Raw genomic sequence first — 24,235 nt, forward strand, 5'->3', positions numbered from 1 at the left:
AAAATGCATTTATTGCTATGGTTAATGGTCCCCAAAGTTTGAAAACCACTGCTCTAGATGAATTGTTGTTTTTAATGAGCTCTTTGGATAAGGATTGAGGATTATTTATTCATTTTTGTATTCCCTTGCCTCTAGCTATATGTAGCATATGTTAAATACTTAGGTATTGATAGATGACTATTTGTGGACGAAAGAAGGGAAGGAAAGCAGGAAAGAGAAGAAAAAGGAAGAAAGGATACAATGGAATATTACTCAGCCATAAAAAGGAACGAAATTGGGTCATTTGTAGAGACGGGGATGGATCTAGAGACTGTCATACAGAGTGAAGTAAGTCAGAAAGAGAAAAATATCGTATATTAATGCATGTATGTGGAACCTAGAAAAATGGTACAGATGAACCAGTTTGCAGGGCAGAAATAGAGACACAGATGTAGAGAACAAATGTATAGACACCAAGGGGGGGAAAGTGACAGGGGTGGTGGTGTGATGAATTGGGAGATTGGGATTGACATATATACACTAATATGTATAAAATGGATAACTAATAAGAACCTGCTGTATAAAAAAATAAAATAAAATTCAAAAATTCAAAAAAAAAAAAAGAAAGGAGGAAAGGAAGGAAGGGGAAGGAAAAAGGAGGAAAGGGAGAAAACTCTGATTTCGTAGACCTGAAGGGCTGGAATAAGGCAGGTCGGGGGATCATACTTCATTCCTCAAGCTCATGCCAGGATGTCAGCAACCATCTCTCTTCTCCTCCGTATTCAAAACAACTTCCTGAGTGATCTGGAAAGTGACTCAATGAAGACTTCATAAGGATGGGTAGGGGTAAGCAGCTCCAAGCCAAACAGCCAAAGATCAGAATAGCAGAGGATCATCAGGGGCAAAGGAAGTGTCTGAGAAGATGCTCTTGCTGAGGGGTATGTAATCTCTGCTGAAGAGGTCTTGATTGGGGAATACAGTGTATTAAGTTCCTATTGCTACTTTAACAAATTTCCACAAATGTAGTGGCTTAAAACAGCACACGTTTATTATCTTACAGTTCTAGAAGTCAGAAGTCCAAAATAGGTCTTACTGGGCTAAAATCAAGATGTCGGCAGGCTGCATTCCTCCTGGAACCCCTAAGGGAGAATCTTTTTCTTGCTTTTTCCAGCATCTGGAGGCTACCACATTCCTTGGCTTGTGGCCCCTTCCTCTATTTTATTTGGCTGCATCAGGTCTTAGTTGCGGCGTGCGGGCTCTTTGTTATGGTGCGCAACCTTCTCTCTAGTTGTGGTGTGCAGGCTCCAGAGTTTGCGGGCTCAGTAGTTGCGGCACACAGACTCCCTAGTTGTGGCGCATGGGCTCAGTAGTTGCGGCTCACAGGCTTAGTTGCCCCGCAGCAGGTGGGATTTTAGTTCCCCGACCAGGAATCGAACTGGTGTCCCCTGCATTGCAAGACCAATTCTTAACCACTGGACCACCAAGGAAGTCCCCCCTTCCTCTCTTTTCAAAGCCAGCAATATCAGACTGAGTCCTTCTCTTGCTGCCTTCTCTCTGGTTTTCTTTTCCAATGTTCTCTTCCACTTTAAAGGACCCAGAGGTTACATCTAGGATATAACTAGATGGGATAATCTCCCTATCCGCTGATTAGCAACCTTTATTCCATCTGCAATCTTAATCCCCCTTTGCCATGTAATCTAACATATTTACAGGTTCCAGGCATTAGGATGTTGACATGATCTTGTAGGGGCCAGCATCCTGCCTACCACATATGGTTCATTCTACGATTGCCCATCATTGGTGGCCCCTGCCAAAGCTTTTGTATTTATGTGGAGTACAGTCAGGCTGGGCATATGTGCCATGAGCATCTCACGGATGTGATAAATAGTTCCATTCATACAGAGCAGGGTAGTTGTCCCAGGGGAAAGGCTGGTCTGACAGCTGGCTTGGCTGGGTTAATTGTACAGCCGGGTTGTGGGATGCTCTTGTGTGGTACTTTGCAAAGCTGTCATAGTATTGCTGATCTACTCAGTGAAGTTGATTGTAAATAGCAGCTCTCTTCATCTGGCTCACCTACTCCCATCTGCCAGATTGTGTGTGGAACACAGGGTAAAAGGGGTGTGAGTATGGGTAGTAGTAACTGAGTGCCTGCCTCAGGCTCTGAGCAGTGTTATTTGAATTTAATCTTCAGAACAGCTGTCTGAGGTTGGTGCCATTACTGTCCCTATTTAGAGAAGAGGCAAGCAAGGCTCGGGGGGACTAGTAATTCATCCAGTAGATGACTCAATTGGTCTCAGTGGCAGGGCCTGGGCTCCAGCCCTACAGTTCTCCTCTTGGGAACCACAGAGAGGGGAGATGAGTCCCAGGCTCCTAGCCCTGGACGGGAATGTTTCTTCGTTGGGTCAACTGTGTACTCAGGTTTCCCACCTCCATAGAGGGGATGATAGTGCCAGCATCTATATCCAATGCAAGGTAGTGTGTCAGTGATGGGAAAGGGTGAAGGAGCTGCTCTGTGGATGAGAATTCTGTTTTGATGACTGAGGATCAGTGACCTTAAGAGATTTTATGGGGATTAAAGAGCAAGTTTCGACATTATTACTAGTATGGGTTATGTTGAAATCTCTTAACTGTTGAGGGTATCCAGGGTTATTTCAACTCCTTAGGAAATTTAGTCTGAACTGGTGGTCACAATAAACCAAACAAGTTACTTGACGTTTTCCCTTTGGCTTTTTTTTTTAAATTAATTTTTATTGGAGTATAGTTGCTTTACAAAGTTGTGTTAGTTTCTACTGTACAGCAAAATAAATCAGCTATCCCTTTGGCTTTTTAAAGAAATATTCCTTTGGGGACTTCCCTGGTGGTCCAGTGGTTAAGACTGCAGGGAGCCTGGGTTTGATCCCTGGTCAGGGAACTAAGATCCTCCATGCCATGTGGTGCAAACAAAAAAAAAAAAAAAAAAGAAGAAGAAAGAAAGGAAGGAAAGGAAAGAAATGTTCCTTTAATTTTTCACCCTTGGACTCTTGGAAATGCTCAGCCAGTAACAATCTACTGAAAGGGCTCACAAGTTGGCTTTGTAGGAAGCCATGGGAAGAAGCAGAGTTCACTTGAAGTTTCTTTCTGTTTGTGGTGAAATTTGAGTTTGAGGCTTCTTGTGCTGTATATATTTGATTTTTAAAATGAGAACATTTCAGGCAAACAGAAGAACCTTGGCCTACTCATCTTTGTATCTCCAGTACTTGACAGAGTGGATGCTCGACAACTGTGTTGCATGAATAATCACATTATTCGTTCCTTTAGTAATAAAATAGCATTTGAGTAAGAGGCTGTGGGGGACAGAAGAGAACAGGGTAGAGCCCTTACTTCGAGGAGCTTCCTGTCTCGCAGCTGTATTTGCCCAGTGCTTTTTCTAGGGATGTGAGTGGTTGCATAGAAGGTGGAAAGCTTAAGAAAGAGTTCATAAGTCAACTGAAATTTACCTGCGTTGCTGCTTTCCTGAACAATTTATTTTCTTTGTCTGGTAGCTTCTGCTGGTTTCTTGGATAATTTAATTTATTAAAAAATATTTATTTATTTGGGCTGCGCTGGATCTTAGTTGTGGGATCTTCATTGCGGCATGTGGACTTCTTAGTTGCGGCATGCGGACTCTTAGTTGCAGCATGCATGCGGGATCTAGTCCCCTGACCAGGGATCAGACCTGGGCCCCCTGCATTGGGAGCACAGAGTCCTACCCACTGGACCACCAGGGAAGTCCCTATAATTTAATTTAAATTTGAATTCCTCTGAGGTAGAATAAAAGGTGTTAAGATTGCATGGAGACAGGCCTATTTTGTACTAGAAGTCTAACTAAAGGTATTTCCACGTGATTTTATGAATGGCAAAATGGCTTTCATGCCACTTAAGCCACTGACACGAGCCAAGTGTTTCAACCCATGGTGACTAATAAAGTAATGTAGAAAAATGTAGTAGGAAAAGCATCTTTTCCACGCTTCTTAAAGTTGCCATATACTCTTGACATTTAAGCATGTGCGGTTTCTCGGGACCATTTTCATGTTTTTGAATCCAGATGGTTGTTCCAAAAGGAGCACTGTCCCTGCTGATCAAGTGGGAAGTAAAGAAAAAGGTTTCCTTCTGCATTAAAATCTACTTTGGAGGGCAGTCCTACTGTTGTTGTCATGGGGCTGTAGCATCTCACCTCCAACATGCAGTGTGTCTGTTTCTAATGAAGATTTTAAATGGCCTGAGGTCACTTTTCTTTGAAAACCCTGTCATGTGCCTTAGCAGATGGCAAGTTTGCATTTGGGCATGAAATCTAGCACACTGCTGGCACGATCACTCTATTTCTTGAGACTTATTTGGGTAATAAGAATTTATAATTGAATTAAGTTGGCCCTTATACCTAATTATTTTAATTTCATATGGGCACACGTTTGCAAGCGAAATGCCAAATACCATTGTGTGTCTTTCCTGAGCATGAAAAGAGGGTAGTTTTCTTTGAGTAATTATAGCCCCCTCTTTTTTTTTTTTTTTTTTTTTTTTGCGGTACGCGGGCCTCTCACCGTTGTGGCCTCTCCCGCTGCGGAGCACAGGCTCCGGACGCGCAGGCTCAGCGGCCATGGCTCACGGGCCCAGCCACTCCGCGGCATGTGGGATCTTCCCGGACCGGGGCACGAACCCACGCCCCCTGCATCGGCAGGCGGACTCTCAACCACTGCGCCACCAGGGAAGCCCATAGCACCCTCTTGAATAATGCTTTTTATTTGCCTAAATGCAGAAACTCATAGATGTTCTGTAAATAATGGAAGGAAGAGGTTGCAAAAGTAGTGACTAAGACAAAGCCAGAGACTTAGGGCTCTCAGAGGCTGGCCTGGGGTGAGATATTCGAGAACAGCTGTCTAACTACAGCTATCTTCTGGGCGAGCCACTTAACCTCCACGGCACTATTTTGTCCGGGTTACAGTGCGGGCAGTGGACCCAGGGCCTCTTCGGCTCTAAAGACTCTCTGGTGGCGTGATTGTGCTTCCAGGAAGGGCAGGTTTTGGTAGCAGCAGCTGGGCAGAGTGGCATGTGCAGACACGTGCACAGATGCACCCGCTCGTGATTCAGAGCACTGCTGGTGGTCCTCAGTGACCTTGACAAGTGTCCCTTCAGAGGGAGACATTAACAAGCTGTGACATGACATGTGCTGTGAAAATGGAGGATGCTTTGATATCTTCCAGTTGGCCGGCTTGCATCTTTGCCGAGGGAGCACTGGACTTGTGGGTACAGGAAATAGCAGCGACTGGGGAAAAAGAAAAGGTCCGCACTCCCCTCCATGCTAGCACTTTGTTCCCGGCAATTGTATCAGTCTGTGACTGAGCCAAGTGCACGCGTCGTAAATAGCTTCAGGCCCGTGTGATGCCAGAGACAGTGCCTGGGGATGTGGTTTTCAGCGCTGTCCACAGATGTGCTAAAGGATTTTGGAAAAACCCGCCTCCGAGATTAGACAACCTCCAACAACAAAAAGAAACTAGGAAAGGAAAACAGTATTGTATCTAACATATGATTATTTGCCGATAATTTAAAAGTAAGAGAGGCTAGCTTATGAAATGTGTATTTATATACGATAGCTTTGTTATATTTTGAGTTCAGGGTCACGGAGCTGTTCTGATGCTCTGAATAGACTGAGGTGGGGGGAGTGTGGAGTCAGAGCATGGCTGATCCCCCCCACCGTTCCCCACCCCGCAAAGCCAGGCGAGGGCCCCCGGGAGCTGAGGCCTGCTTACGCTGGGCTGGCTGGTGTTTCATATCAGCCTAAACCACCGCCAGAGTGGCCCTAGCGTTCCCCTTTCTTCTGTTCCCTAAGTCCCTGTGAAGACTTTATCTGATAAAATGATTTCAACTTGGTGGCCACTTCCTGTTAGCTCCCTTTGTGATGCTCTTAGGTGCCCTTAAACATTGTATGTGGGTCACTGAAAGCACACTTCTATGAATCATTTAACCTACAGTAATAGCTGCAGTAGGGCTTTCTTTTACTATCCCCTGGGTACTTTCAAAATGGATCTTTCACCCAGTTTTATTCAGTTTATCAAATTTTGGTCCATGTGGATCAGGCCACATGAAGATATACATTCAACAAGCTTTACATGATATAGGGAAGAGCCAGGTTACCAAAAAAAAAGGGCTCCGGCCTCCTCCCTTCATTTATAGTTCCCTGGAGCCATGTGCTTGATGAAACTGGACCTGCTCCACAGCAGAGAGAATCCTTGTGACATGTTTCGTAAGAGGCCTGCAGGGTTGGCTGCAGTCTTGGGAGAGGGGACCTACTCGGAGTTTCCATTCCTGGGCTGCCAGCAAAGCCTTTAGAGCATGAGCTTCCCGGGTTTCTCCAGAGGCTTATTTGTTTTGACCTTCACACAAAGACATAATGCAAGTTGTTCTGCATTATCACTGAACAGAGGATCTCTGCCCTGGTGCTTGTAAAGTTCGTGCTCACCTGGGAAGGAGTTGCCGTATCAAGTCTTCCAGGTGGTCTATACATTTATCCCTCTTAATTCTTATACTGCTTTTAAGAACTTTACAGATGGGGGAGCTAAGGATCTGTAAAGTCACCTTAGGTAGCAAGAGGTAGGTCTAGGATGTGACTACATACCCCTTGTTCGTGGGAAGCTTGCCTCCTAATCCAGGGAGATTAGGTAAGTATGTAAATCGGGGAAGATGCTAGCGCATGTGGAGATGTGAGTGAGAGAGGGAGAGAAGGGGATGTTTCAGAAGCTTTCACGGGGTAGGCGACATTGGGGTGAACCGTGGGGAGAGGCAAGGGCCTAGACAGGTATGTGCTTTCTTGGCCAGTGTCTGACTCTGGCATTAGACCGTGAGCTCAGTAGGCAGTCCCCCTGTCCCATTCCATTTTTCCCTCTCTTCGCCGTATCCCAAGGGCCAGATGGTGTGGCAGAGAGCCTGGCACACGCGGGTGTGCGGCCCACGTGTGAATGGGCAGTTGGCATGGATGTAGACGTGGAGGGTGTCTTAGGCAGGGAGAATAGCACAGGTGTGAAGAACGGGACAGAGTCTGGTTTAGTCTTCCTGGTATCTTGGTCAAGGAGAGGGTACAAGGAGTAGCCGATGAGGCAGGGCAAGGGTTCAAGTGCCTCTAGAGGCTGGTCCTCAGAATCCTGCCAGGGGTTGGTTAGCAGTGGAAGAAATCCTCCGCTTCTTCCTTAGTCGTCAAATGGAGATAATGAAGGACAACCTCTTGAGATTGTTTGGAAGATTAAGTAACACAAGATCTGACTCACAGTAAGGTGTGTGCTTGACAGCAGTTCGCTATTACTGCTGTTCTTAATTCACTAGCCATAGAGAAAGTGTTGCTTTCTTTGGGGAAGCGATGTGATTGGGGCTGAGCTTTTAGGTAAATAAATCTGGCAGCAGTAGGTTGGTTTGGAGTAGAGGCAGAGACCCCACAGGGATGCAAAGATGAGTTCCTAGGCACTGGAGTGGCCCGCCCAGGTGAGGAATCACGAGGACTTGAACTGGGGGTTCTGGGAAGAATGTAGTGGTGGGTACAGGTGCCCGAGACCTCATGGAGGCTGAGTCTACAGGACTTGGTGACTCACCAAAGGAAAGGGTGAAGGTTGGAATCTGAGTCCTTAGGGGAATAACAATCTATTCATGGCAAGAGGGGAGCGAGACAGGTTTGCTTTGGACAGGTGATGTGTTCCGTGTGGGTTGTGTTGGTTCTGTGGTGCCTGTGGACTCTGCAGATCTAGAGGTTCCAGCGAGTTAGTAGATGCCATTCTAGAACTCTGGAGGGAGGGTCGGGCAGGTGAGTCCACAGGGAAATCACGTGCACAGAGCCAATGGAGGGGGGGATGCTGAGGACAGGTTTGAGCTCCTGAGAAGGGGCTGGAGTGGCAGGTGGCAGGGACGGGGGAGCAGAAGAGGCTGAGAAAGGGCAGAGGGATGTGGTTGTGCCTGTGACATGGTGACAACAACTGGCCCTGCTTATGTGGCCCCGACCGATGACCACTGGTCTTCCCAATGCAACCCAGGCCTTTCCCATAATTAGTGTGGCCTACGAGAGGGCTGGGGAGCCTGGGGCGCTGCATTGGGAACCCCACTAAGTGCCTTTTGCTGAAGGGTCATTGTTTTCTGGTCACACAAAGCTTTACACTGGACAGCACATTTTCACTTTCAGATGGCATCCACACAGACAATGCGGGACACCGAATTAGGCTAATGGATGTGTTCTTCCTTTCTTAAGGAGGCCATGTCCCCTCAAGAGGATACTTAGATTCTCTTTATAGAGGTGTTCTGTGCGCTGAGCAATGCTCACGGGCCTCCTGGACAGGCCTTCATTCTGTTCTCGCCCCAGCCTTGAATGGGTTTATCTTTGCAGTGAGATTTAGGTTCTTAATATTTTGAAAAGGAGGTAATGAGCCCCCCTCCCAGAAAAATTCCTGTTTGTGCCTATATACAGTGCTTGGGTCAATCCAGTGGGCTCATGGAGGCCCTGAAGACCCCAGTTTAAGAATCTTTCCCTTAAAGACTCAGTCTCAGCATTTCATTGTCACTAGTAGGATGACCTTCTATGTCAGGGTACGATACATTCAAATATGCATTACTGTAGGCTACTAGCTCTTCTAGACAATTATAGAGTTGATTAGAGTGGGGTAATAAATTTGTATATTGAAAACTGGGAAAAATAGTCCTGTGAATGCTATGATTCATTCTTCCCCATATGAAATTACGGGGTCACGTAGGCCAGATTTTTGCGGGAGAAGGAAAGCACAGGTTGACTGAATTAATAGACCTCAGTGTTTCTCCAGGATGGTACAGTAAAAAAATACAGCCAGGTCTAATTTCTGTTTATTTTATAAATTATTTGATTTTCTAAATAGGGATTAAGCTAGTTAAAAGTTATGTGTACTGAACTATTGTATAATTTTTATTAAAGTAAAATATATGTAACATAAAATTTACCATTTCAACCAGTTTAAAGTGTACAGTTCAGTGACATTAAGGATTGCATATGGTTTTAATTAATTCTATTGTGAAAAATTTCTAAATCTTCAAAAAGATATGAGAAAGTGGAAAGAGTATAATAATGTATTTACCCGGAAAAATATACTTCTTGAACTGAATGCTAAGATGTCACAAATTTGGGCTTCCCTGGGCAAGAGGAAAGCAAGTAATTAAGATAAGAATGCTTATGGGAAGTTCTCAAAGATTCTAGAAATAGGATTAGTTTTTTTGTATGGAATGATTTTTTTTTTTTTTTTTTTTTACCAGAGAAGTAAGGAAATCTCTAAGGCAGCCAAGTGAAGAGCATGAGATTGTAGGATTAAAATCTGGGCTTTGAGTTGCATTTGGAAGTATGGAAGATCAGTGAAACTCTTGAAAACATATGTCAGCTGTAGAGAAATCTCTGTATTTTTCATCAGCTGAAGTAAACAAATTATCTTCACGTTTATCCACAGTACAGCACAATGCTAAAATCCCGTGTGAATTTGCAAATGTGAGGATCACCACAATAACATTATATTAAACTTTACATTCTAACATTGTTAGTAAAAGATGCTTGTGCCTTTATGAAAGGCCTTTCTCAGCGAATAAAATGATATTTTCCCTTCTGCTCTACCACAGGATATTCCTCCCTTATCCCAGGCATTGTTTTTGAAATCCAAAAGTCTGGATGTCATATTAGAAGCAGCCAAAATATTGGTGTTGGTATCAGGAAGTTGGAATACTATTTCCAAAAGCAGTTTGAGCCAAAGTTATGGAATTTATGGATGTATTTGGCTAAGGGGGAGAGTAGGGGATGCATTGGCCAAACATATTTTATAAGTGATAAATTCAAGATATTGTCCTGACGGTAGCGAGTTCCAGGAGCTGAATTCATCTAGAACTGGGCATTCATGCTGAGTTAGCTGCTTCACCTCTCAAAGAATCATATTGCCAACAGAGAGTCTTCGCTGCAGTGAATTACGAGGGTCACGGAGCACCCTATCACTTAGGGTTGGTACAGTTCCACATCTAAAGAAACTTTCTCATTCGCCCCATTTAAGTGGAGCCATTTACACCTCTTATTTCCTGCTAAATTTTTCCTTTCTTCATTTGCAAAACATCTTAGGGCCCTTAAGAAAATGGCAACTACAATTGCAGAGCACTAGAAATTATTTTTAAGAATTTGTAGGAGATATGAGAAGATTTGTAAGATTGGAGAGGGACTGATTCTAAGGTATCTCTTTCTAAAAAGAAAAGGAGAACTCCCCATGGGTATTGATTTATGGTCTAACTTTATTGGGGAAGGCATCAAGTTACATAAGTAAGCCATCTGCACACGGGAGCCTGAGACTTACCACCCGGACTCCAGGAAGAGGTGAAGGTACCAGCCTAACCCAGTGTCTCCGTAGGAGAGACACGTGGAGCTTCCCCACTCAGAAAATGCTCCTCACTGGACTAAGCCCTGCGGAAGGGACAGGAAAGTGAAAGCAGGATTCTTTCCTAGTCCCACATAGAGCCTACAAGAAGACAAAGTAGTAGTGCATGACCAGTAGAATAACGAAAGCTAAATCCCTTGGGATCCAACAGAGCCATGTGGGAAGGGGAGTAGCAGCCATCTCCTTGGGGTTCACGTGGTCCTTTTAGTTTTCAGAGAGGAGAGAGGAGCAGTGGTCAGGAGCCCGAGTTCTCCATCCAGGCTGCCTGGGTTCAAATCCCAGCCCTACCACTTACCAGCTGTGTGACCTCAGGTGAACTGCGTACCTCAATGCAGATAAAAATGGGGCGCACCTAAGAGGGATACTGAAGGATTAAATCAGGTAATAAATGTAAAGTGCCCTGGTCACAGTGTGTAGCATGTAAATATTTGCTATAATTATAATTATTTTGTAACCTCATCATGTTCATCAAGAAATCCTGACTTCATGGGCTTCCCTGGTGGCGCAGTGGTTGAGAGTCCGCCTGCCGATGCAGGGGACATGGGTTGGTGCCCTGGTCTGGGAAGATCCCACATGCCGCAGAGCGGCTGGGCCCGTGAGCCATGGCCGCTGAGCCTGCGCGTCCGGAGCCTGTGCTCCGCAACGGGAGAGGCCACAACAGTGAGAGGCCTGCGTACCGCAAAAAAAAAAGAAATCCTGACTTCCTACCTAAGGCCCCTGTTGCTAGGAGTGTGTTTAGCTTATTGATCTTCAGGGTTCAGGGGCTTCTTCCAGGGAACCGCTGCAAAGCTTGTGCCACGTGGATTGAGGGGCCTACAAGACTAGCTGTCACCCTGAGGGTTCTGAAATTTCAACACGAGTATTTATAGAGTGTTCACTCCCCCAAATGCCGCATTTGCCAAATATTGGTTATTTTATTTCTTGAGGGATATTTCCTCATGCCTCAGATTTGCACAAAGGAAGAAGTATCTGAGCAGGCAGTCTGCATCAGAGTAAGGGAGACGGTGCCCTTCTTCCTCCCTCTATCCCTCTCTGCACGCGGTGTGATGTGCTGGGTGAGCGAGAGTCTGGTTTCTAGCATTATCCTGATTGACAGATGTGTGACCCAGGGCAAGTTATCTAACTTCCCTAAGACTTAGTTTCCTTTTCTGTGCAGTGGGCTGATAATTATGTTAACCTCATAAAATGTGATGATTAAAAAAAGATGAAGCTTCTGTAAGAAGTTACCATTGGGGGAAACTGGGTGAAGAGTACACAGGACCTCCCTGGACTATTTTTGCAACTTCCTGTGAATCTATAATTATTTGGAAATAAAAAGTTTAAAAAAATAGAAAGGCATGCAAAAAACTTAGCATTGTTCTTGGTCCACAAGTGCTAAGAAATTTATTGAGTGTGCATATATGTATATTTATCGTGTTCAGATGTACTCTGCTAAATATTTTCTACGTATTAACTCATTTCATCCTCAGGACACCCCTATGTGCAGGTCCTGGGGTTACCCCCATTTTGCAGATAGGGAATCTGAGTGAAGGGAAGAGTGGGTCACTTCCCTTGGACCACTTCCAAGGTCACCCTGACATGAGTCGTGGAGCTGGTGGTCGGCCGCGGAGCCCAGGCATCTTCCACTGTACTGTGTGCCTCTCCCAGAGCCCCTCCTGTCTTCTGATGGTGGTGAAGCCCTCGATATCAGGAGCTGTGTGCGCCTCTTTCGTTTGTAGTTCATGCAGGAGAAGAGAACCCTTTTACATGACCTAGGATTTGAATGTGCACTCATGGCTAGTGATACTTAATATATCTTTGGTAACCTGGATGAAATAAAGGTGAGCATGTTTATAACATTTACATATAACACCATGGTGGATTTGTTAGTATCGTGAAAGATGAGAGTAGAGTTCAAAGTGGCCTTGAAAACTATGTATTAGAAATTATTAATCAAAACAGCAGAGGCTTGACCGAGACTAGTTCAAATACAACTGCTACACGGGATGGGGAGAGACTGGCACGGTCACAGATATGCTCCGAGGGGTCGGGCCATCTTGCTGGATGCCAATGAAGTACTGTGGGGTTTCCTTGAAACAAATGTACTCAGTATATTAATAGCAGCGTGACAAGGCCAGATCGGGGAGTTATCTTCCCTGTGGCCATTATCAGGCTCTTATCAGAATATTATGTTCGGTTTTGTTATTCAGTTTCAAAGGTGACATGAAATTGTCCAGAGCAGAGCAGTAAAAGTGATTGCGGAGGCTGTTGTAGCCATGGCAACGGGGAACCTAAAAGACAGTGACCTGCGGGCTTGCTCTTCCTCGAGGTGTGTGAGAGTTTCTTCTTTTCCAATTAGTGGCTTGAACTTTTCTTTAAAGAGCATCTTATTGCTGAGTTACAGTCACCTTGAAGTTTGGGCTCAGAAAGAGCCTTCTTGTTTCTCAGCAGTTGACCAGGCTGTTCTGTGTGTAGAGGGCCTGGGTCGTCTTAGAGAGTCATCTCTAGTAGCCCCTGTGGTGTTCACCAATGCCCATGGTCATCGTCAGGTCTGATCACTATTATTATTATTGTCCCTGCTTTATAAATGTGGAAATGGGTTCTCAGGTGCACTCCAGATGGGCCCCCCTTCTCCACACTGTCTTGCAGTGATTTAACACTGAGACGTCCTCCATTCCCAACTCTGGGGAGTGATGGCCCTTGGCATTCCCCCTGTTGCGTTCACTCTACTTCATCCTACATTAGAGAACGTGCGTGTGAATGCGACTGGACATCATCACAGCCTCCATGGCTGCCTTGCATCCAGGCCCCTATCATCATTACCTCCTGATGGGTCTCCCCGCTCCCCCGACCCCATCTCCAGCCCCGTTCTCAGCACAGCGACGAGAGCGATCTTTTAAAACAGAAGTCGGATCATGTCGTGCCTCTGCTCAGAATCGTCAGAGCCCTTACGGTGGCTGGGAGTTCTGTGTGAGCTTACGTGACGGAGTTGCCCCAGGTGGCCTCAGCCCCCCACCCCCTCCCATTCCCATTTGCTCCAGCCACCCTGGCTTCCCAGCTGCTCCTCAGCACCCAGCCACTCCCCCTCGGGGTCCGGGCACTTGCTTTTCCCTTCGTTGGGAAGTCTTTTTCCCAGCGCTGTACACATGGCTTATTCCCTGTCTTCCTTCAGGGGTTTAGTCAAATGTCACCTCCTGTTGCATCTCCACCCCTTGGCTGCCCTCCCTGAAGTGGAGATCCCCCTACACTTCCTAGCCCTTTCCCTACTTATTTTGAATCCTTTCTTCTGATCACTGTCTAATATAATATATGCCTTACTTTTTAATCTTATTACCTCTTTCCATTAAAATGTATGCTTCTCAAGGGCAGAAGTTTAAAAATCTCTCTTATTCTCGACTGAATCTTCAGTATCAAGAATGGGACCTCAATGCAGTAGGTGCTCAATAAATATTTGTTGAGTAAATGATTAGTAATATTGTTCATAATCAGTATAAGTCCCCTGAGGGCAGCTTCATGGATGGTTAATGAGATGCACCCATTTTTGTATCTCCTGAAGAAGCTGGCACTCTGCCTGGCATGCAGTATGTCCTCAATGAATATTTGGCACCTGCAAACAGGGCAAAGAGTCTCCAGGTTGGGAAGTTGACCTGTTTGCAGGGAGAGAACTGGGCCATTGACTTATTGGAGTCTTTTCTGGTTCCAGGGTCTTTGACCATTTCAGTGCCAACCCAGAGTGAACCTAACACACAGTCCCTAGGTTTCTGTTTCTGCCCCTTTTTTTGTGTGTCTGGAATAGTTTTGTGTCTTCGAGTAAGTTGCTAGTGGAAGTTGGAAAGAGGGGCCTAGCAAAACTTTTAGAAGGTGGAGATCATGGCAGAGGTGGAAAATAGATGCAGCATTTTGTCTGGAAGGATCACATAGGGCTCGGATCTTTCTGGCTTTGCAGCAGGGGAGGAAGCGGGGGGGGGGGTCCCTGTGTTAATTTCTCTCTGACAAGCACACGTGCAAATCTAGACACAGCCTCCTGTATAAAAAAGTAAAGCGTAAAAGAAGAAAAACACATTTCCATTCTTGTGTGTGTGTGTGTGTGTGTGTGTGTGTGTTATTTCCATACAGAAAAGTCCCCATGTTTCATGGAAATCTATGTTCAAAACACGTATGCACTTTATCTCCTTCTCCCTCATACGTAGGATTTAATTAGGATATAAGGTCCCTCAGTATCTCAACCACAGTAGTTTGTTAATGTAGAACATTGGGAGAAGTAAAATTGTTAAATGAAAAATAAGATGAAGTAGCTCTACTTGAGGACCATGGGTACAGAACTAATAATAGTCAATAATGTATGTTGAATTCATACTCAATGCCAGGATCTGTGCCTGGAGCTTTATGTGCTTTTCTCATTTACTCCTTGTGGAAAGCCAGTGAGGTAGATGCTCTTACTGATGTAGAAACTGAGGCTTGGAGAGGTGTTTTTTTTTTCCAGTCTTCATTGCTGCACGTGGGCTTTCTCTAGTTGTGGCAAGCGGGGGCTACTCTTCGTTGCGGTGCACAGGCTTCTCATTGCAGTGGCTTCTCTTGTTGTGGAGCATGGGCTCTAGGCGCGCAGGCTTCAGTAGTTGTGGCATGTGGGCTCAGTAGTTGTGGCTTGCGGGCTCTAGAGCACAGGCTCAGTAGTTGTGGCGCACGGGCTTAGCTGCTCCGCGGCATGTGGGATCTTCCCGGACCAAGGCTGGAACCCATGACCCCTGCATTGGCAGGCGGATTCTTAGCCACTGCGCCACCAGGAAAGTCCCTTGGAGAGGTCTTTGTTCAAGGTCATACAGCCACTGAGTAGTAGCACTACGTGTTCAGAGCTGGCTGTCTGACTTTAGAGGCTGTGTTCGTACTTACTGCACTACACTGCTTCCCCAGTATGTAGGGAAAAGACATGTAGTGATGTGGAAAGTGTTTTGCATTTATCACCCCTCCTCCCTGGCCTGCTTCAGCACTCTATACACCTAAACACACACAGCTAGAGTACCATCTACTTTGCAAAAAATGGAAATAACCTTTGATTACAGTGAAATGTACATAGCTTACAGCAACAGATTAGCCTACTACAGTTCCTGGCATGCAGTGGTGCCTAGTAAACACTTATGGAATGAATTTTTTCATGAACAAGCTTTGATAATGGTGAATACCAGAATGTCCAGATTAAACTGGAAACGAAGCTCAGATAATTCAGTTCTACTCAGCACACACTGGTCCAAATAATCCAGCAGTGCACCTGTTTAAAGAATATTTCAGATCCAACTGTTTAATAATAAATGCCATGAATTATTGATAATCATTAGTCCTGGTGACCATCCAGTTTTTTGTGTGATTGAAAGTAGTTCAAGCATGTTGAGTGTCACTGTTGGTCCCCTGGGCCCTTCCAGCGAGCCACATAGCAGGACATGGGCAAGGAAGGTGAAGATCAAACCCACTAGTTATGTGACTCTGATGACTTAGGCCAATGTATTAGCTTTGCTACTGTAACACACAGTTCCAGAAGTCCAGTGGTTTTCAAGAGTGAATGTTTATTTCTTGCTCCCGTAACTCAGAGCTGCCCTTCGGGTTGCAGGTCCCCACATGGGCTTTCTCATTCCAGGAGTAGCATTTGTCTGGACAGATTGTTCTCATGGCACGAGGCAGAAGCAGGGTGCCACACAGAACCACAGCATTGAATTTAAAGCTTCTCTTCTGAGGTGGCCAGTGTCACATTTGTTTGCATTCTGTTGGCCAAAACAAGTTCCATGGCTGGTCTGGACAGTGGGGCTGGAGGTATACTCTGGCTACCAGGACGCATTGCAGGTCGAGTGACAAGGGCATGTGGTGTGCAGTCTTCCTGGGGATGGGGACAGTGGAAGGCGTGGTCTATCCCGGAGAAGCTGCCAGTCTGCACCTTGTCTTTGCCCGCATCAGGGGGGGAGGTCTGCACGATGTCACCACCGCGGTTTAGATATTTGATCTTGATTTGCAGATATGCTCAGTGCAACTAAGTTCACAGTTCCTTGCCCTCACTTTCAGTATCTGAACTCGCTTTGGGAGCTGCTTTAGGAACTGTAGGAAACGGCGGAGTGATGGATTCTCCAGTCTCTGGTATAAGAAGCGCTGAGAACTGTCTTGACTTGAGACATGTGACCATGACTTTCAGACTACTTGGGGCCCAAGTTTTTGGATGACTGTGTGCTCACAACATGCTGAGGCATCACGTGGCCCTGGACTAAGAGAGCTAGAGCCTGGGAAGGGAGGCAGCGGTGGGTTGAAAGGACTTATTGGGTGCTGGCCAGGAGGGAAGCACAGTCAGGGCACTGGAGTTAATAAAAATTACATTACAAGTGAATTGTGCTGCAAACATCCTGTTGGATCCTCCAACAGGTGTTACATCTGAACCTGTTTGTTTCTCAGTACAAAGATTTTATTACTCAATATACTATAGGAAAAGTATTTTGTGCCAATATAAATAAGTCTTTGCTCTCCAGTTAAATAATGTAAGAAGACAAAGTTTATAAAAAGGGGCAGTGTCCATCCAAGCACTGAGAGTGTTCAAGTTTAGCATTAGCATTACGGTTAACTCACGATTCAAATCCTTCATCCTCTTGGTGCCTCAGCTTTAGCAACTGTAAAACTGATGAAGTGATACTTATTATCCAGCCTCAGAACAGTAGAAGCAGTGCTCTGTTGAAGGCACGCATAATTGCATGAAGTTACTTGAAAACGTCCACATGCTACATTCATTACTGACGCAGGAACTATGGCTGTTATCAAAACTTAGTTTGGTAGAAGAAAGATGAGTAGATTAGAGAGGGAGGGAGTACAAGAGCCCTCTTTCCGCTGCCTTCAAAACTCCTCACATGTTCCTACGCCCCTTTCTCCCGGTCGCCTGTTTGTCCATGAGCAAGTAAATATTATTTCCATTAACTAAAGAGAAAAAAAAATGTTTGCAATACATCATTTTCCTGGCATTTTGCCCAGGGTCTTTTATCCTGATGTAGAAAGCATTCCCTGGAGGGCACCAAATAATATTCTTTGTTGCCCCTGCAGAAGAAGCCTGCAATCGCCCCAGTCTGAGACCCTTCAGTCAGGTACCCCCTGAGGAAGACTTCACTCCCCTCTTTCTGGATGGTCCTCAACAGGTGCCCTCTTAGAGGCATCCGCTGCCCCTGGCAAGGCTCCTGGTGGTTTTTTTTTTTTTTTTTTAAAGCAACAATTCTAAGACTTTTTCAAGGAGGATTTATCCAGAACTTGGTCAAAAAACATCATTGGGCAAAAGTGAGGGAGTCATTTCCTCTGTTACTAGTTTGAGGCCAACTTAGGTAACTGTCCACAGGTCACTCGGATTAGGGTCCCACCGCCAGAGCGAGGGAGAGCCCTGCAGATCCTGCCCGTAACCCCACCCCCTCTGCTCTGCTCTAGCCCCTCGTGTCCCAACCTCAGCGTTCATTCCAGCGAGAGGAACACGGACTTAAAAGAAACCAGGTTGTGGGCTTTGAACAAGACCAAAACAGCAGCCAGGGAACCACCAGGACTATTCACTGACCCACAGTGGCTGTTCTCAATGATGGCGAAACCCATCCACATGAAGAGAATCCACACACATCCAGCTTTACCATGAATGATTGAGAGACTTTTCCAACCCAGCAAGCCAAGATGGATTAGCTGCTTGTGGATATGTATGGCTCCTATTGATCTGGTAACGCTCTGCCCAGATTGCTAGTGTTAGAATACCACTTAATGTTCTTACTAGCTGTGTGACTTTGGGTAGCACCCTGACCTCTCTGGGCCTTAGTTTTTCTCTTCTGTAAAGTGCAGATATCTGCCTTTTAGCATTATGTTTGAAATTAAATGTCTTAACTTTTAATTAAAAAGTTAATTAAAAAGCAAAACTTTTAGAACAGTGCCTGGCGTATTGTATGCACTGAATGAATGCATACGTGCATGCATGAATAAATACATATTATTTTATTATTTTTCAGAGTCAGCTAACATTTTTCTTTTTTTTTTTTGTGGTACGCGGGCCTCTCACTGTTGTGGCCTCTCCCGTTGCGGAGCACAGGCTCAGGACGCGCAGACTCAGCGGCCATGGCTCACAGGCCCAGCCGCTCTGCGGCGTGTGGGATCTTCCCGGACCGGGGCACGAACCCATGTCCCCTGCATCGGCAGGCGGACTCTCAACCACTGCACCACCAGGGAAGCCCTCAGGAGCTTTATTTTTTATAAGTGAAGAAAATGAGGACCAGGAGGTCAGGGAACTGGTCCAAAGTCAAACAGTGAATAAGTGGCAGAGTAAAAGTTTTAATTTGTCTCTCTGATTCCAAGTTCCACGCTTCCAGAATATTATCATGGACAGTCTCTACATCCACAATGGAACCACCATTAGTGAGCACGACCTGGCTGACAGCAGAATCTCAGGGCACTAGTCTCTGTTTCCACTCCTGTAACGGGATGGGAGATTTGGTTGTGGGCACCAGGAAACCAGTGTTGAGTCAAGCAATTCTGAGAATGAAAAAGACTCTGAGATAACAGTCCAGTAAGAGGATGTATTTCTTCTTGCTAAATCCAGGAGAGTCAGTGAAAATATTCCCATCTCAGTTGCAGAAGACATTTTATGGGCAGCCTTTGGTAAAAAGGCCTTCACGGGCCATCGTTTCCCCATTGAGGGTCCCTTCAGTGCCTGGTCGATCCTACAAGGATGAGACCAAAGCAGGTGTTGGAGGAGCTGGTGGTCAGAGAAGGGCCAGGCGGGAGGATCAGTGTAGCGATCAAGGCAAAGTCCGAAGGGAACACGGAGGCAGGAGCTGGGTTCAACACAGAGGGAATAAGGGCCCCCAGGGGGAAGAGTCCCGTGGAAACGGGTTTAGGGCAGCGATTCTGAGCAGGTCGACAGAGGTGGAGCCTGGGACGGGGCCCAGGAGACACTTCCAGTGACTCCTACAAAGGGCGCGCACACATACAGACACACAGAGAGTTTATTTCTATAGTTCGTATAAAACTGTTGAAAACAATAGCTCCGAATTCACGGGGATAAATAACCCAGAGGGATGAGGGATTCTAAGAGCTACTTTTGCCTGTGCCAGCTTCTTGCAGCATTTTTGATTAGAGAAGGCCATCACAGTTTATTAAAAATAAACAAGAGCAGGTTGGACTGGAAAGAGATGAAACCTTGCTTCATTTGTCTTGCCCCTGTCTTCCTGTTACATCTCCGTTTCATGCGGCTGTCTGGCCAAAACGGTTTCTATTTTTAAAACAACAAAGGATGCTTTCAGGCTTGGGTTAGAGAGGCCAGCGCGGGTGTGCCCGGGGTGCAGCACCCGGCCTTGGCCCAGTGTCCCCTCACGGCTTCTGCCATCTTGGGGTGGAGAACGGGCCGCATGAGTGCAGGGCACCAGGTGTGGGGCGGAGACGAGTTCTCTTACGCCCAATGTCCTGGAGACGTTATTTGGGAAGTCTATTAAAATAGAGCCTGGTCTGAAAGTGAAACATCCCTCTTCCACATTTTGATCCCAGGCCTTTAATGTTGTTGTTTTTTAAAAACTATATTTAGATGCAGAAAAAAAATTAACGGAGGCAAGATGGTTTCAGTCTGGAAAAAGCCTGATTGAGAGGGGGGTGGGGTTAGGGTGTGAGACTAAAAGCTTCCAAATGCCTAGAGTTTAGTAGTTATGAAACCAAGACATCAGACGTGATCCCCTTCTCCCAGCAATTGCTCCGGCGCGAAGCCACCTCTGGGGCCAGTGCCCCTTCACAAGCTCCGTGTCCACACACAGTGCTGACCCAGAAGACTGGGTCAGTGGGTGGCATGGAGTGCGTGAGGGTGACTGCAGGTTTGTTTGTTTTGTGTGTGTGTGTGTGTGTGTGTTTTTTGCGGTACGGGGGCCTCTCACTGCCGTGGCCTCTCCTGTTGCGGAGCACAGGTTCCGGACGCGCAGGCTCAGCGGCCATGGCTCACGGGCCCAGCCGCTCCTCGGCATGTGGGATCTTCCCGGACCGGGGCACGAACCCATGTCCCCTGCATCGGCAGGCGGACTCTCAACCACTGTGCCACCAGGGAAGCCCCTGACTGTAGGTTTTAGCGATTACCTTTTAATTTGATCATACGCCTCTGTTTATAACCTTATTCCAAAAAGAATTTGGAGTGGCCATACTTCCCTTTTACTTGCTGCAACCAAGTCTGAATGTGGTGGTATTCATTATGTTAGGAATACGTGGCGTCTGTCTGAGTTCTTACCTGGATCTGGGTACCCTCTTATCTAGATAACCATCTCCAGAAACTCATCCTTTATTACCTAACGCACACGCTGCGTTCACACTCAGCTTTGCAGTTACCATTTATCCACCTCAAGCCTTGTCCACAGCCAGATTCTATCCATTCCTAAACCCAGCTTAATCCCTATCTCATCCGAAGTGTCTTTCTTGACCCTTCGGTTGGCAGATATCGCTTCATTTTGTAACTCCTTGTTGTATTGTCTGCATCACGTGACTTGCTATATCAGGATCATATACTGATATAATTAGGTATGTGCATATAAAACACACATGTATAATATACACATACATATATACATTTATAAATATATATTGTCTGAATAAAGTACTGTTTCATCTGCTGAAGGTTTTATTTGTGTATTTAGTCTCCAGTGTGGGCAACAGAGGCCTCTGTCCTGGCTTTAGGGGTCTCTGCTCAGGCCCTCCTGTTGCTCTGTGTCTCCCCATGGGGTCAGGAGCCCGAGGGGCCAGATAGACACACCTCCCCCTTCTTGTAGACCGTGCTCTGGGTACTCAGGACCCGGAATTCCTCATCCAAATGGTCTCGAACCCACTTTCAGAGACTGTGCAGGCTCTTCCCCGTGCTCAGGGGTGTCACTGCAGGACCTTGGGGGTCAGGGTAGCTCTTGGGGAGGGTGGGTCGGGGGAACAGCGCTTGGACGTGCAGGCTGGGCTGTCCCCACGCAAGGGACGGGGAATGGGGCTACAAGAGGGGGGAGGGGAGGGAGGCCAGGGCTGGGAGCTGGGCTAGAAGTGCCTGGGAGTCCAAGAATCCTATATCGGAACTTGGCCTTCCAGGTCCACGTGGAGAACATTTGTCAAGAAAGGAGGCTGCAGCCATTTCATTTGAGTTTTAACCTTGCTTTGTAATGTTTGCATTTTAGGCATAGGGCGAGTGGGCCTCTTGTATAGACACCACAGATGTTGGAGCTTTTCTCCCCAACAACACTTAGAAGCTTTTTCCAGCAGTGTTTAAAAATATTTTTAAATTTCTTTTAATTGTGGTGCTAAGTTCTGCCTTCAAGTAACTGAAAGGCGCCACTTGGGATAATTGCAGAGCGAAACTTTGTTCTACCATGAAGCTTATTTTTCTACCAAATGAGTATTTTTTCCTGTCTGGAGTATGTGTGGTAGGGGGATAAAATTCACTATATCTGTTAAATGACTACATTGAATACTGCAACCGCACAAATAATAAAAAGAAATTTTGCTCCGCATGCACTTAATTTCAACAGAAACTATTTCTTTCCATCTACAGTGCATTCCCCTCTACTTACATATACTGATCCTACCATCTCCCCTCCGATTCTCATCTTTTATTGTTAATTACCCAGGAGTTGTTATTAAGCGTGCTGAGCACGTGGTCAGGCCCAGTGAACAATACACAAGGTCCCTGCTCAGATTCTAGTTGTGTGCTTGGATCAATGAAAGACAAATAAGAAATTTAATAAAACTTTAGATTTTATGGCTTCAACTATTGGTACTATAGTGGACTGTCAGTTTCTTGAAGAGATTATTTTTCTATTTTTTTATGTGAGAACTTATTAACATATTAAAATAATAAGAATGAAAGTGCTTTTATTTATAATTAGCCCGTTTCATTCTCATAAACCCTTAAAGGGAGACACTATTATCCCCATTTTATAAAAGAGAAAATTTAGGCTCAGGGAGGTTTAGTGACTTGCCCAAGGTCACACAGCTATGACTCAGGGGGCCAGGCCAAGAGTGAAAGTCATCTGACTTTGAGTGTAGGCCTCTTTTCACGTACCTTGCCTCTCCACAATCATGCAGGACCACATGCAGGACCACAGTCTTATCATAAATAATCATAAACATTTGTCAGAGAAAGGTAAATTTCCTGTGCAGTGAGGTTAGGTTCATAAAGAATTAGGAAGCTTCAAACCATGAAAGATTTTGGTTCTTCAAATATATTCAAGAGTTTCCCACCAAAGGTAGGTTTACTTGAAAGTTAGATTAAAAAGGAATAGAAAGAATATACATTGTATATTATATGACTATTATTCAATTTCCTTTTAAGCCCACTTTAACATAATCATATTGGTAAAAATTACATAAAATAAAATTCACCCATTTGAAGTGTGCAGCTGGATGAGTTGGACAAATACGTTCAATCGTGAAAACGTCCCCACAGGTGTAATGAAAACTCATCTGTCTGTCATCTCTTGGGCTCCTTTGAAGTCAGTCCCTCCGTCGGCCCCTGGTGAGCACAGATTCACTATATCACTCTAGTTTTCCTTTTCTAGAATGCCATGAAAATGGAATCATAGCAGATGTGGTCTTTTGTGTCTGGCTTCTTTTACTTACTTTGAGCCCACTTTTAATTGTTTTTACGTTTAGTCTCTTAGTCCTCGGGGCACATGAACTATGCTTTACTCTCCAGTGGAATCAGAAGGCTCCACCATGCCTCCTGACTTCTCATGGACGGGAAAATTCACTCCCGAATTCACGGGAAAATTCAGGCAAACCACTACCCTGAATTTTCCCATGTGCATTGATGGGCTTTGTCATCAGGCAGATTTTTGGTTTAAATTGCAGCTTTTCCACTTTGTAACCATGTGATCTTGAGCAGGTTTAATTTCTCTGGGCCCTGGTGTTCTCACCTCTTAAATGGGGATAATAATAGTATATACCACAGAGGATTGTTTTGAGAACCAAATGAGATTTCACAGGTAAAGCACTTAGCAGAAGGTGGCACGTCATAAGAATTAACACATAACAACGATTATTTCGACACAGCCTTTATATCTCCCTGCTAATTGGGGGCCTCTGATGAGTCATTAAGGAAATGACCCATTTATAGTATTTCTCAAGCCAAACAAATTTGCAGATTTTTTCATAACAGATCGTGACCCTTATCTGATGATGCTTTCGAGACACATGGTAACAACTCCAGTAAATATTTATAAATGTTAGCAAATAAATGTATTTGAAGAAGAATAGTTCCGAGTCCATGAAATACACTTGAGTTAAGAACTAAAGAAAGAAGTAAATCACCAACTTGTTTCATGAACTTCAGGAATTCCCAAACACTCAATATTCTCCTCCTTTCTTTTTTTGTAGACTATTTTCTTTGCAAACTGAAGGGCCTGGAACTAACCAGCCCGTGAATAGATCAACCTTATTACTTCAAGAGATAAATAAAAAAAAAACCAAACCAGCTTCTGAAAAAGTCATATATTTACTGCAAGTCTATTTGTACCTCTTGACAATTGGATTTCAACACCCCTCCTCGCCTCTGACTCGGGTCAGCTAATGCAGGTGTGCGAATAGCAATAAAGTAGAAGGCACCTGTGCTTCTCATAAATATTATCCACAGAGATTCTTGAGTCAGATTTCCTCGAGGCACATATCCGTGATCAGCACTTGATTCTACCGGATTTTAACTTCCATATTATGGATCCCTACATACAAAAACGTACTAGTGCTTTTATTTCATAATTTTTCTCGATTGTGGGAGAAACTTTGATGTCAAAAATCTGGTCTTCTGTTTGTGCATGCCTGCAGAGACTGATCGCGCCCTTCTTTCTGGGTGTGATCTGACCTCCTGTCAG

The 24,235-nt window shown here is 45.2% G+C and overlaps 1 protein-coding gene across 2 annotated transcripts in view; it reads left to right on the plus strand.

The window, feature by feature from the left end:
* The window catches only part of ZDHHC14 (zinc finger DHHC-type containing 14), a 273,691-nt gene that overhangs the window by 56,062 nt on the left and 193,394 nt on the right, over positions 1-24,235 (plus strand). The window lies entirely within an intron of this gene.

This window comes from Monodon monoceros, unplaced genomic scaffold (assembly GCF_005190385.1).
Source record: "Monodon monoceros isolate NGI ecotype Baffin Bay Population unplaced genomic scaffold, NGI_Narwhal_1 Super_Scaffold_15, whole genome shotgun sequence".
Classification (NCBI taxonomy): domain Eukaryota; kingdom Metazoa; phylum Chordata; class Mammalia; order Artiodactyla; family Monodontidae; genus Monodon; species Monodon monoceros.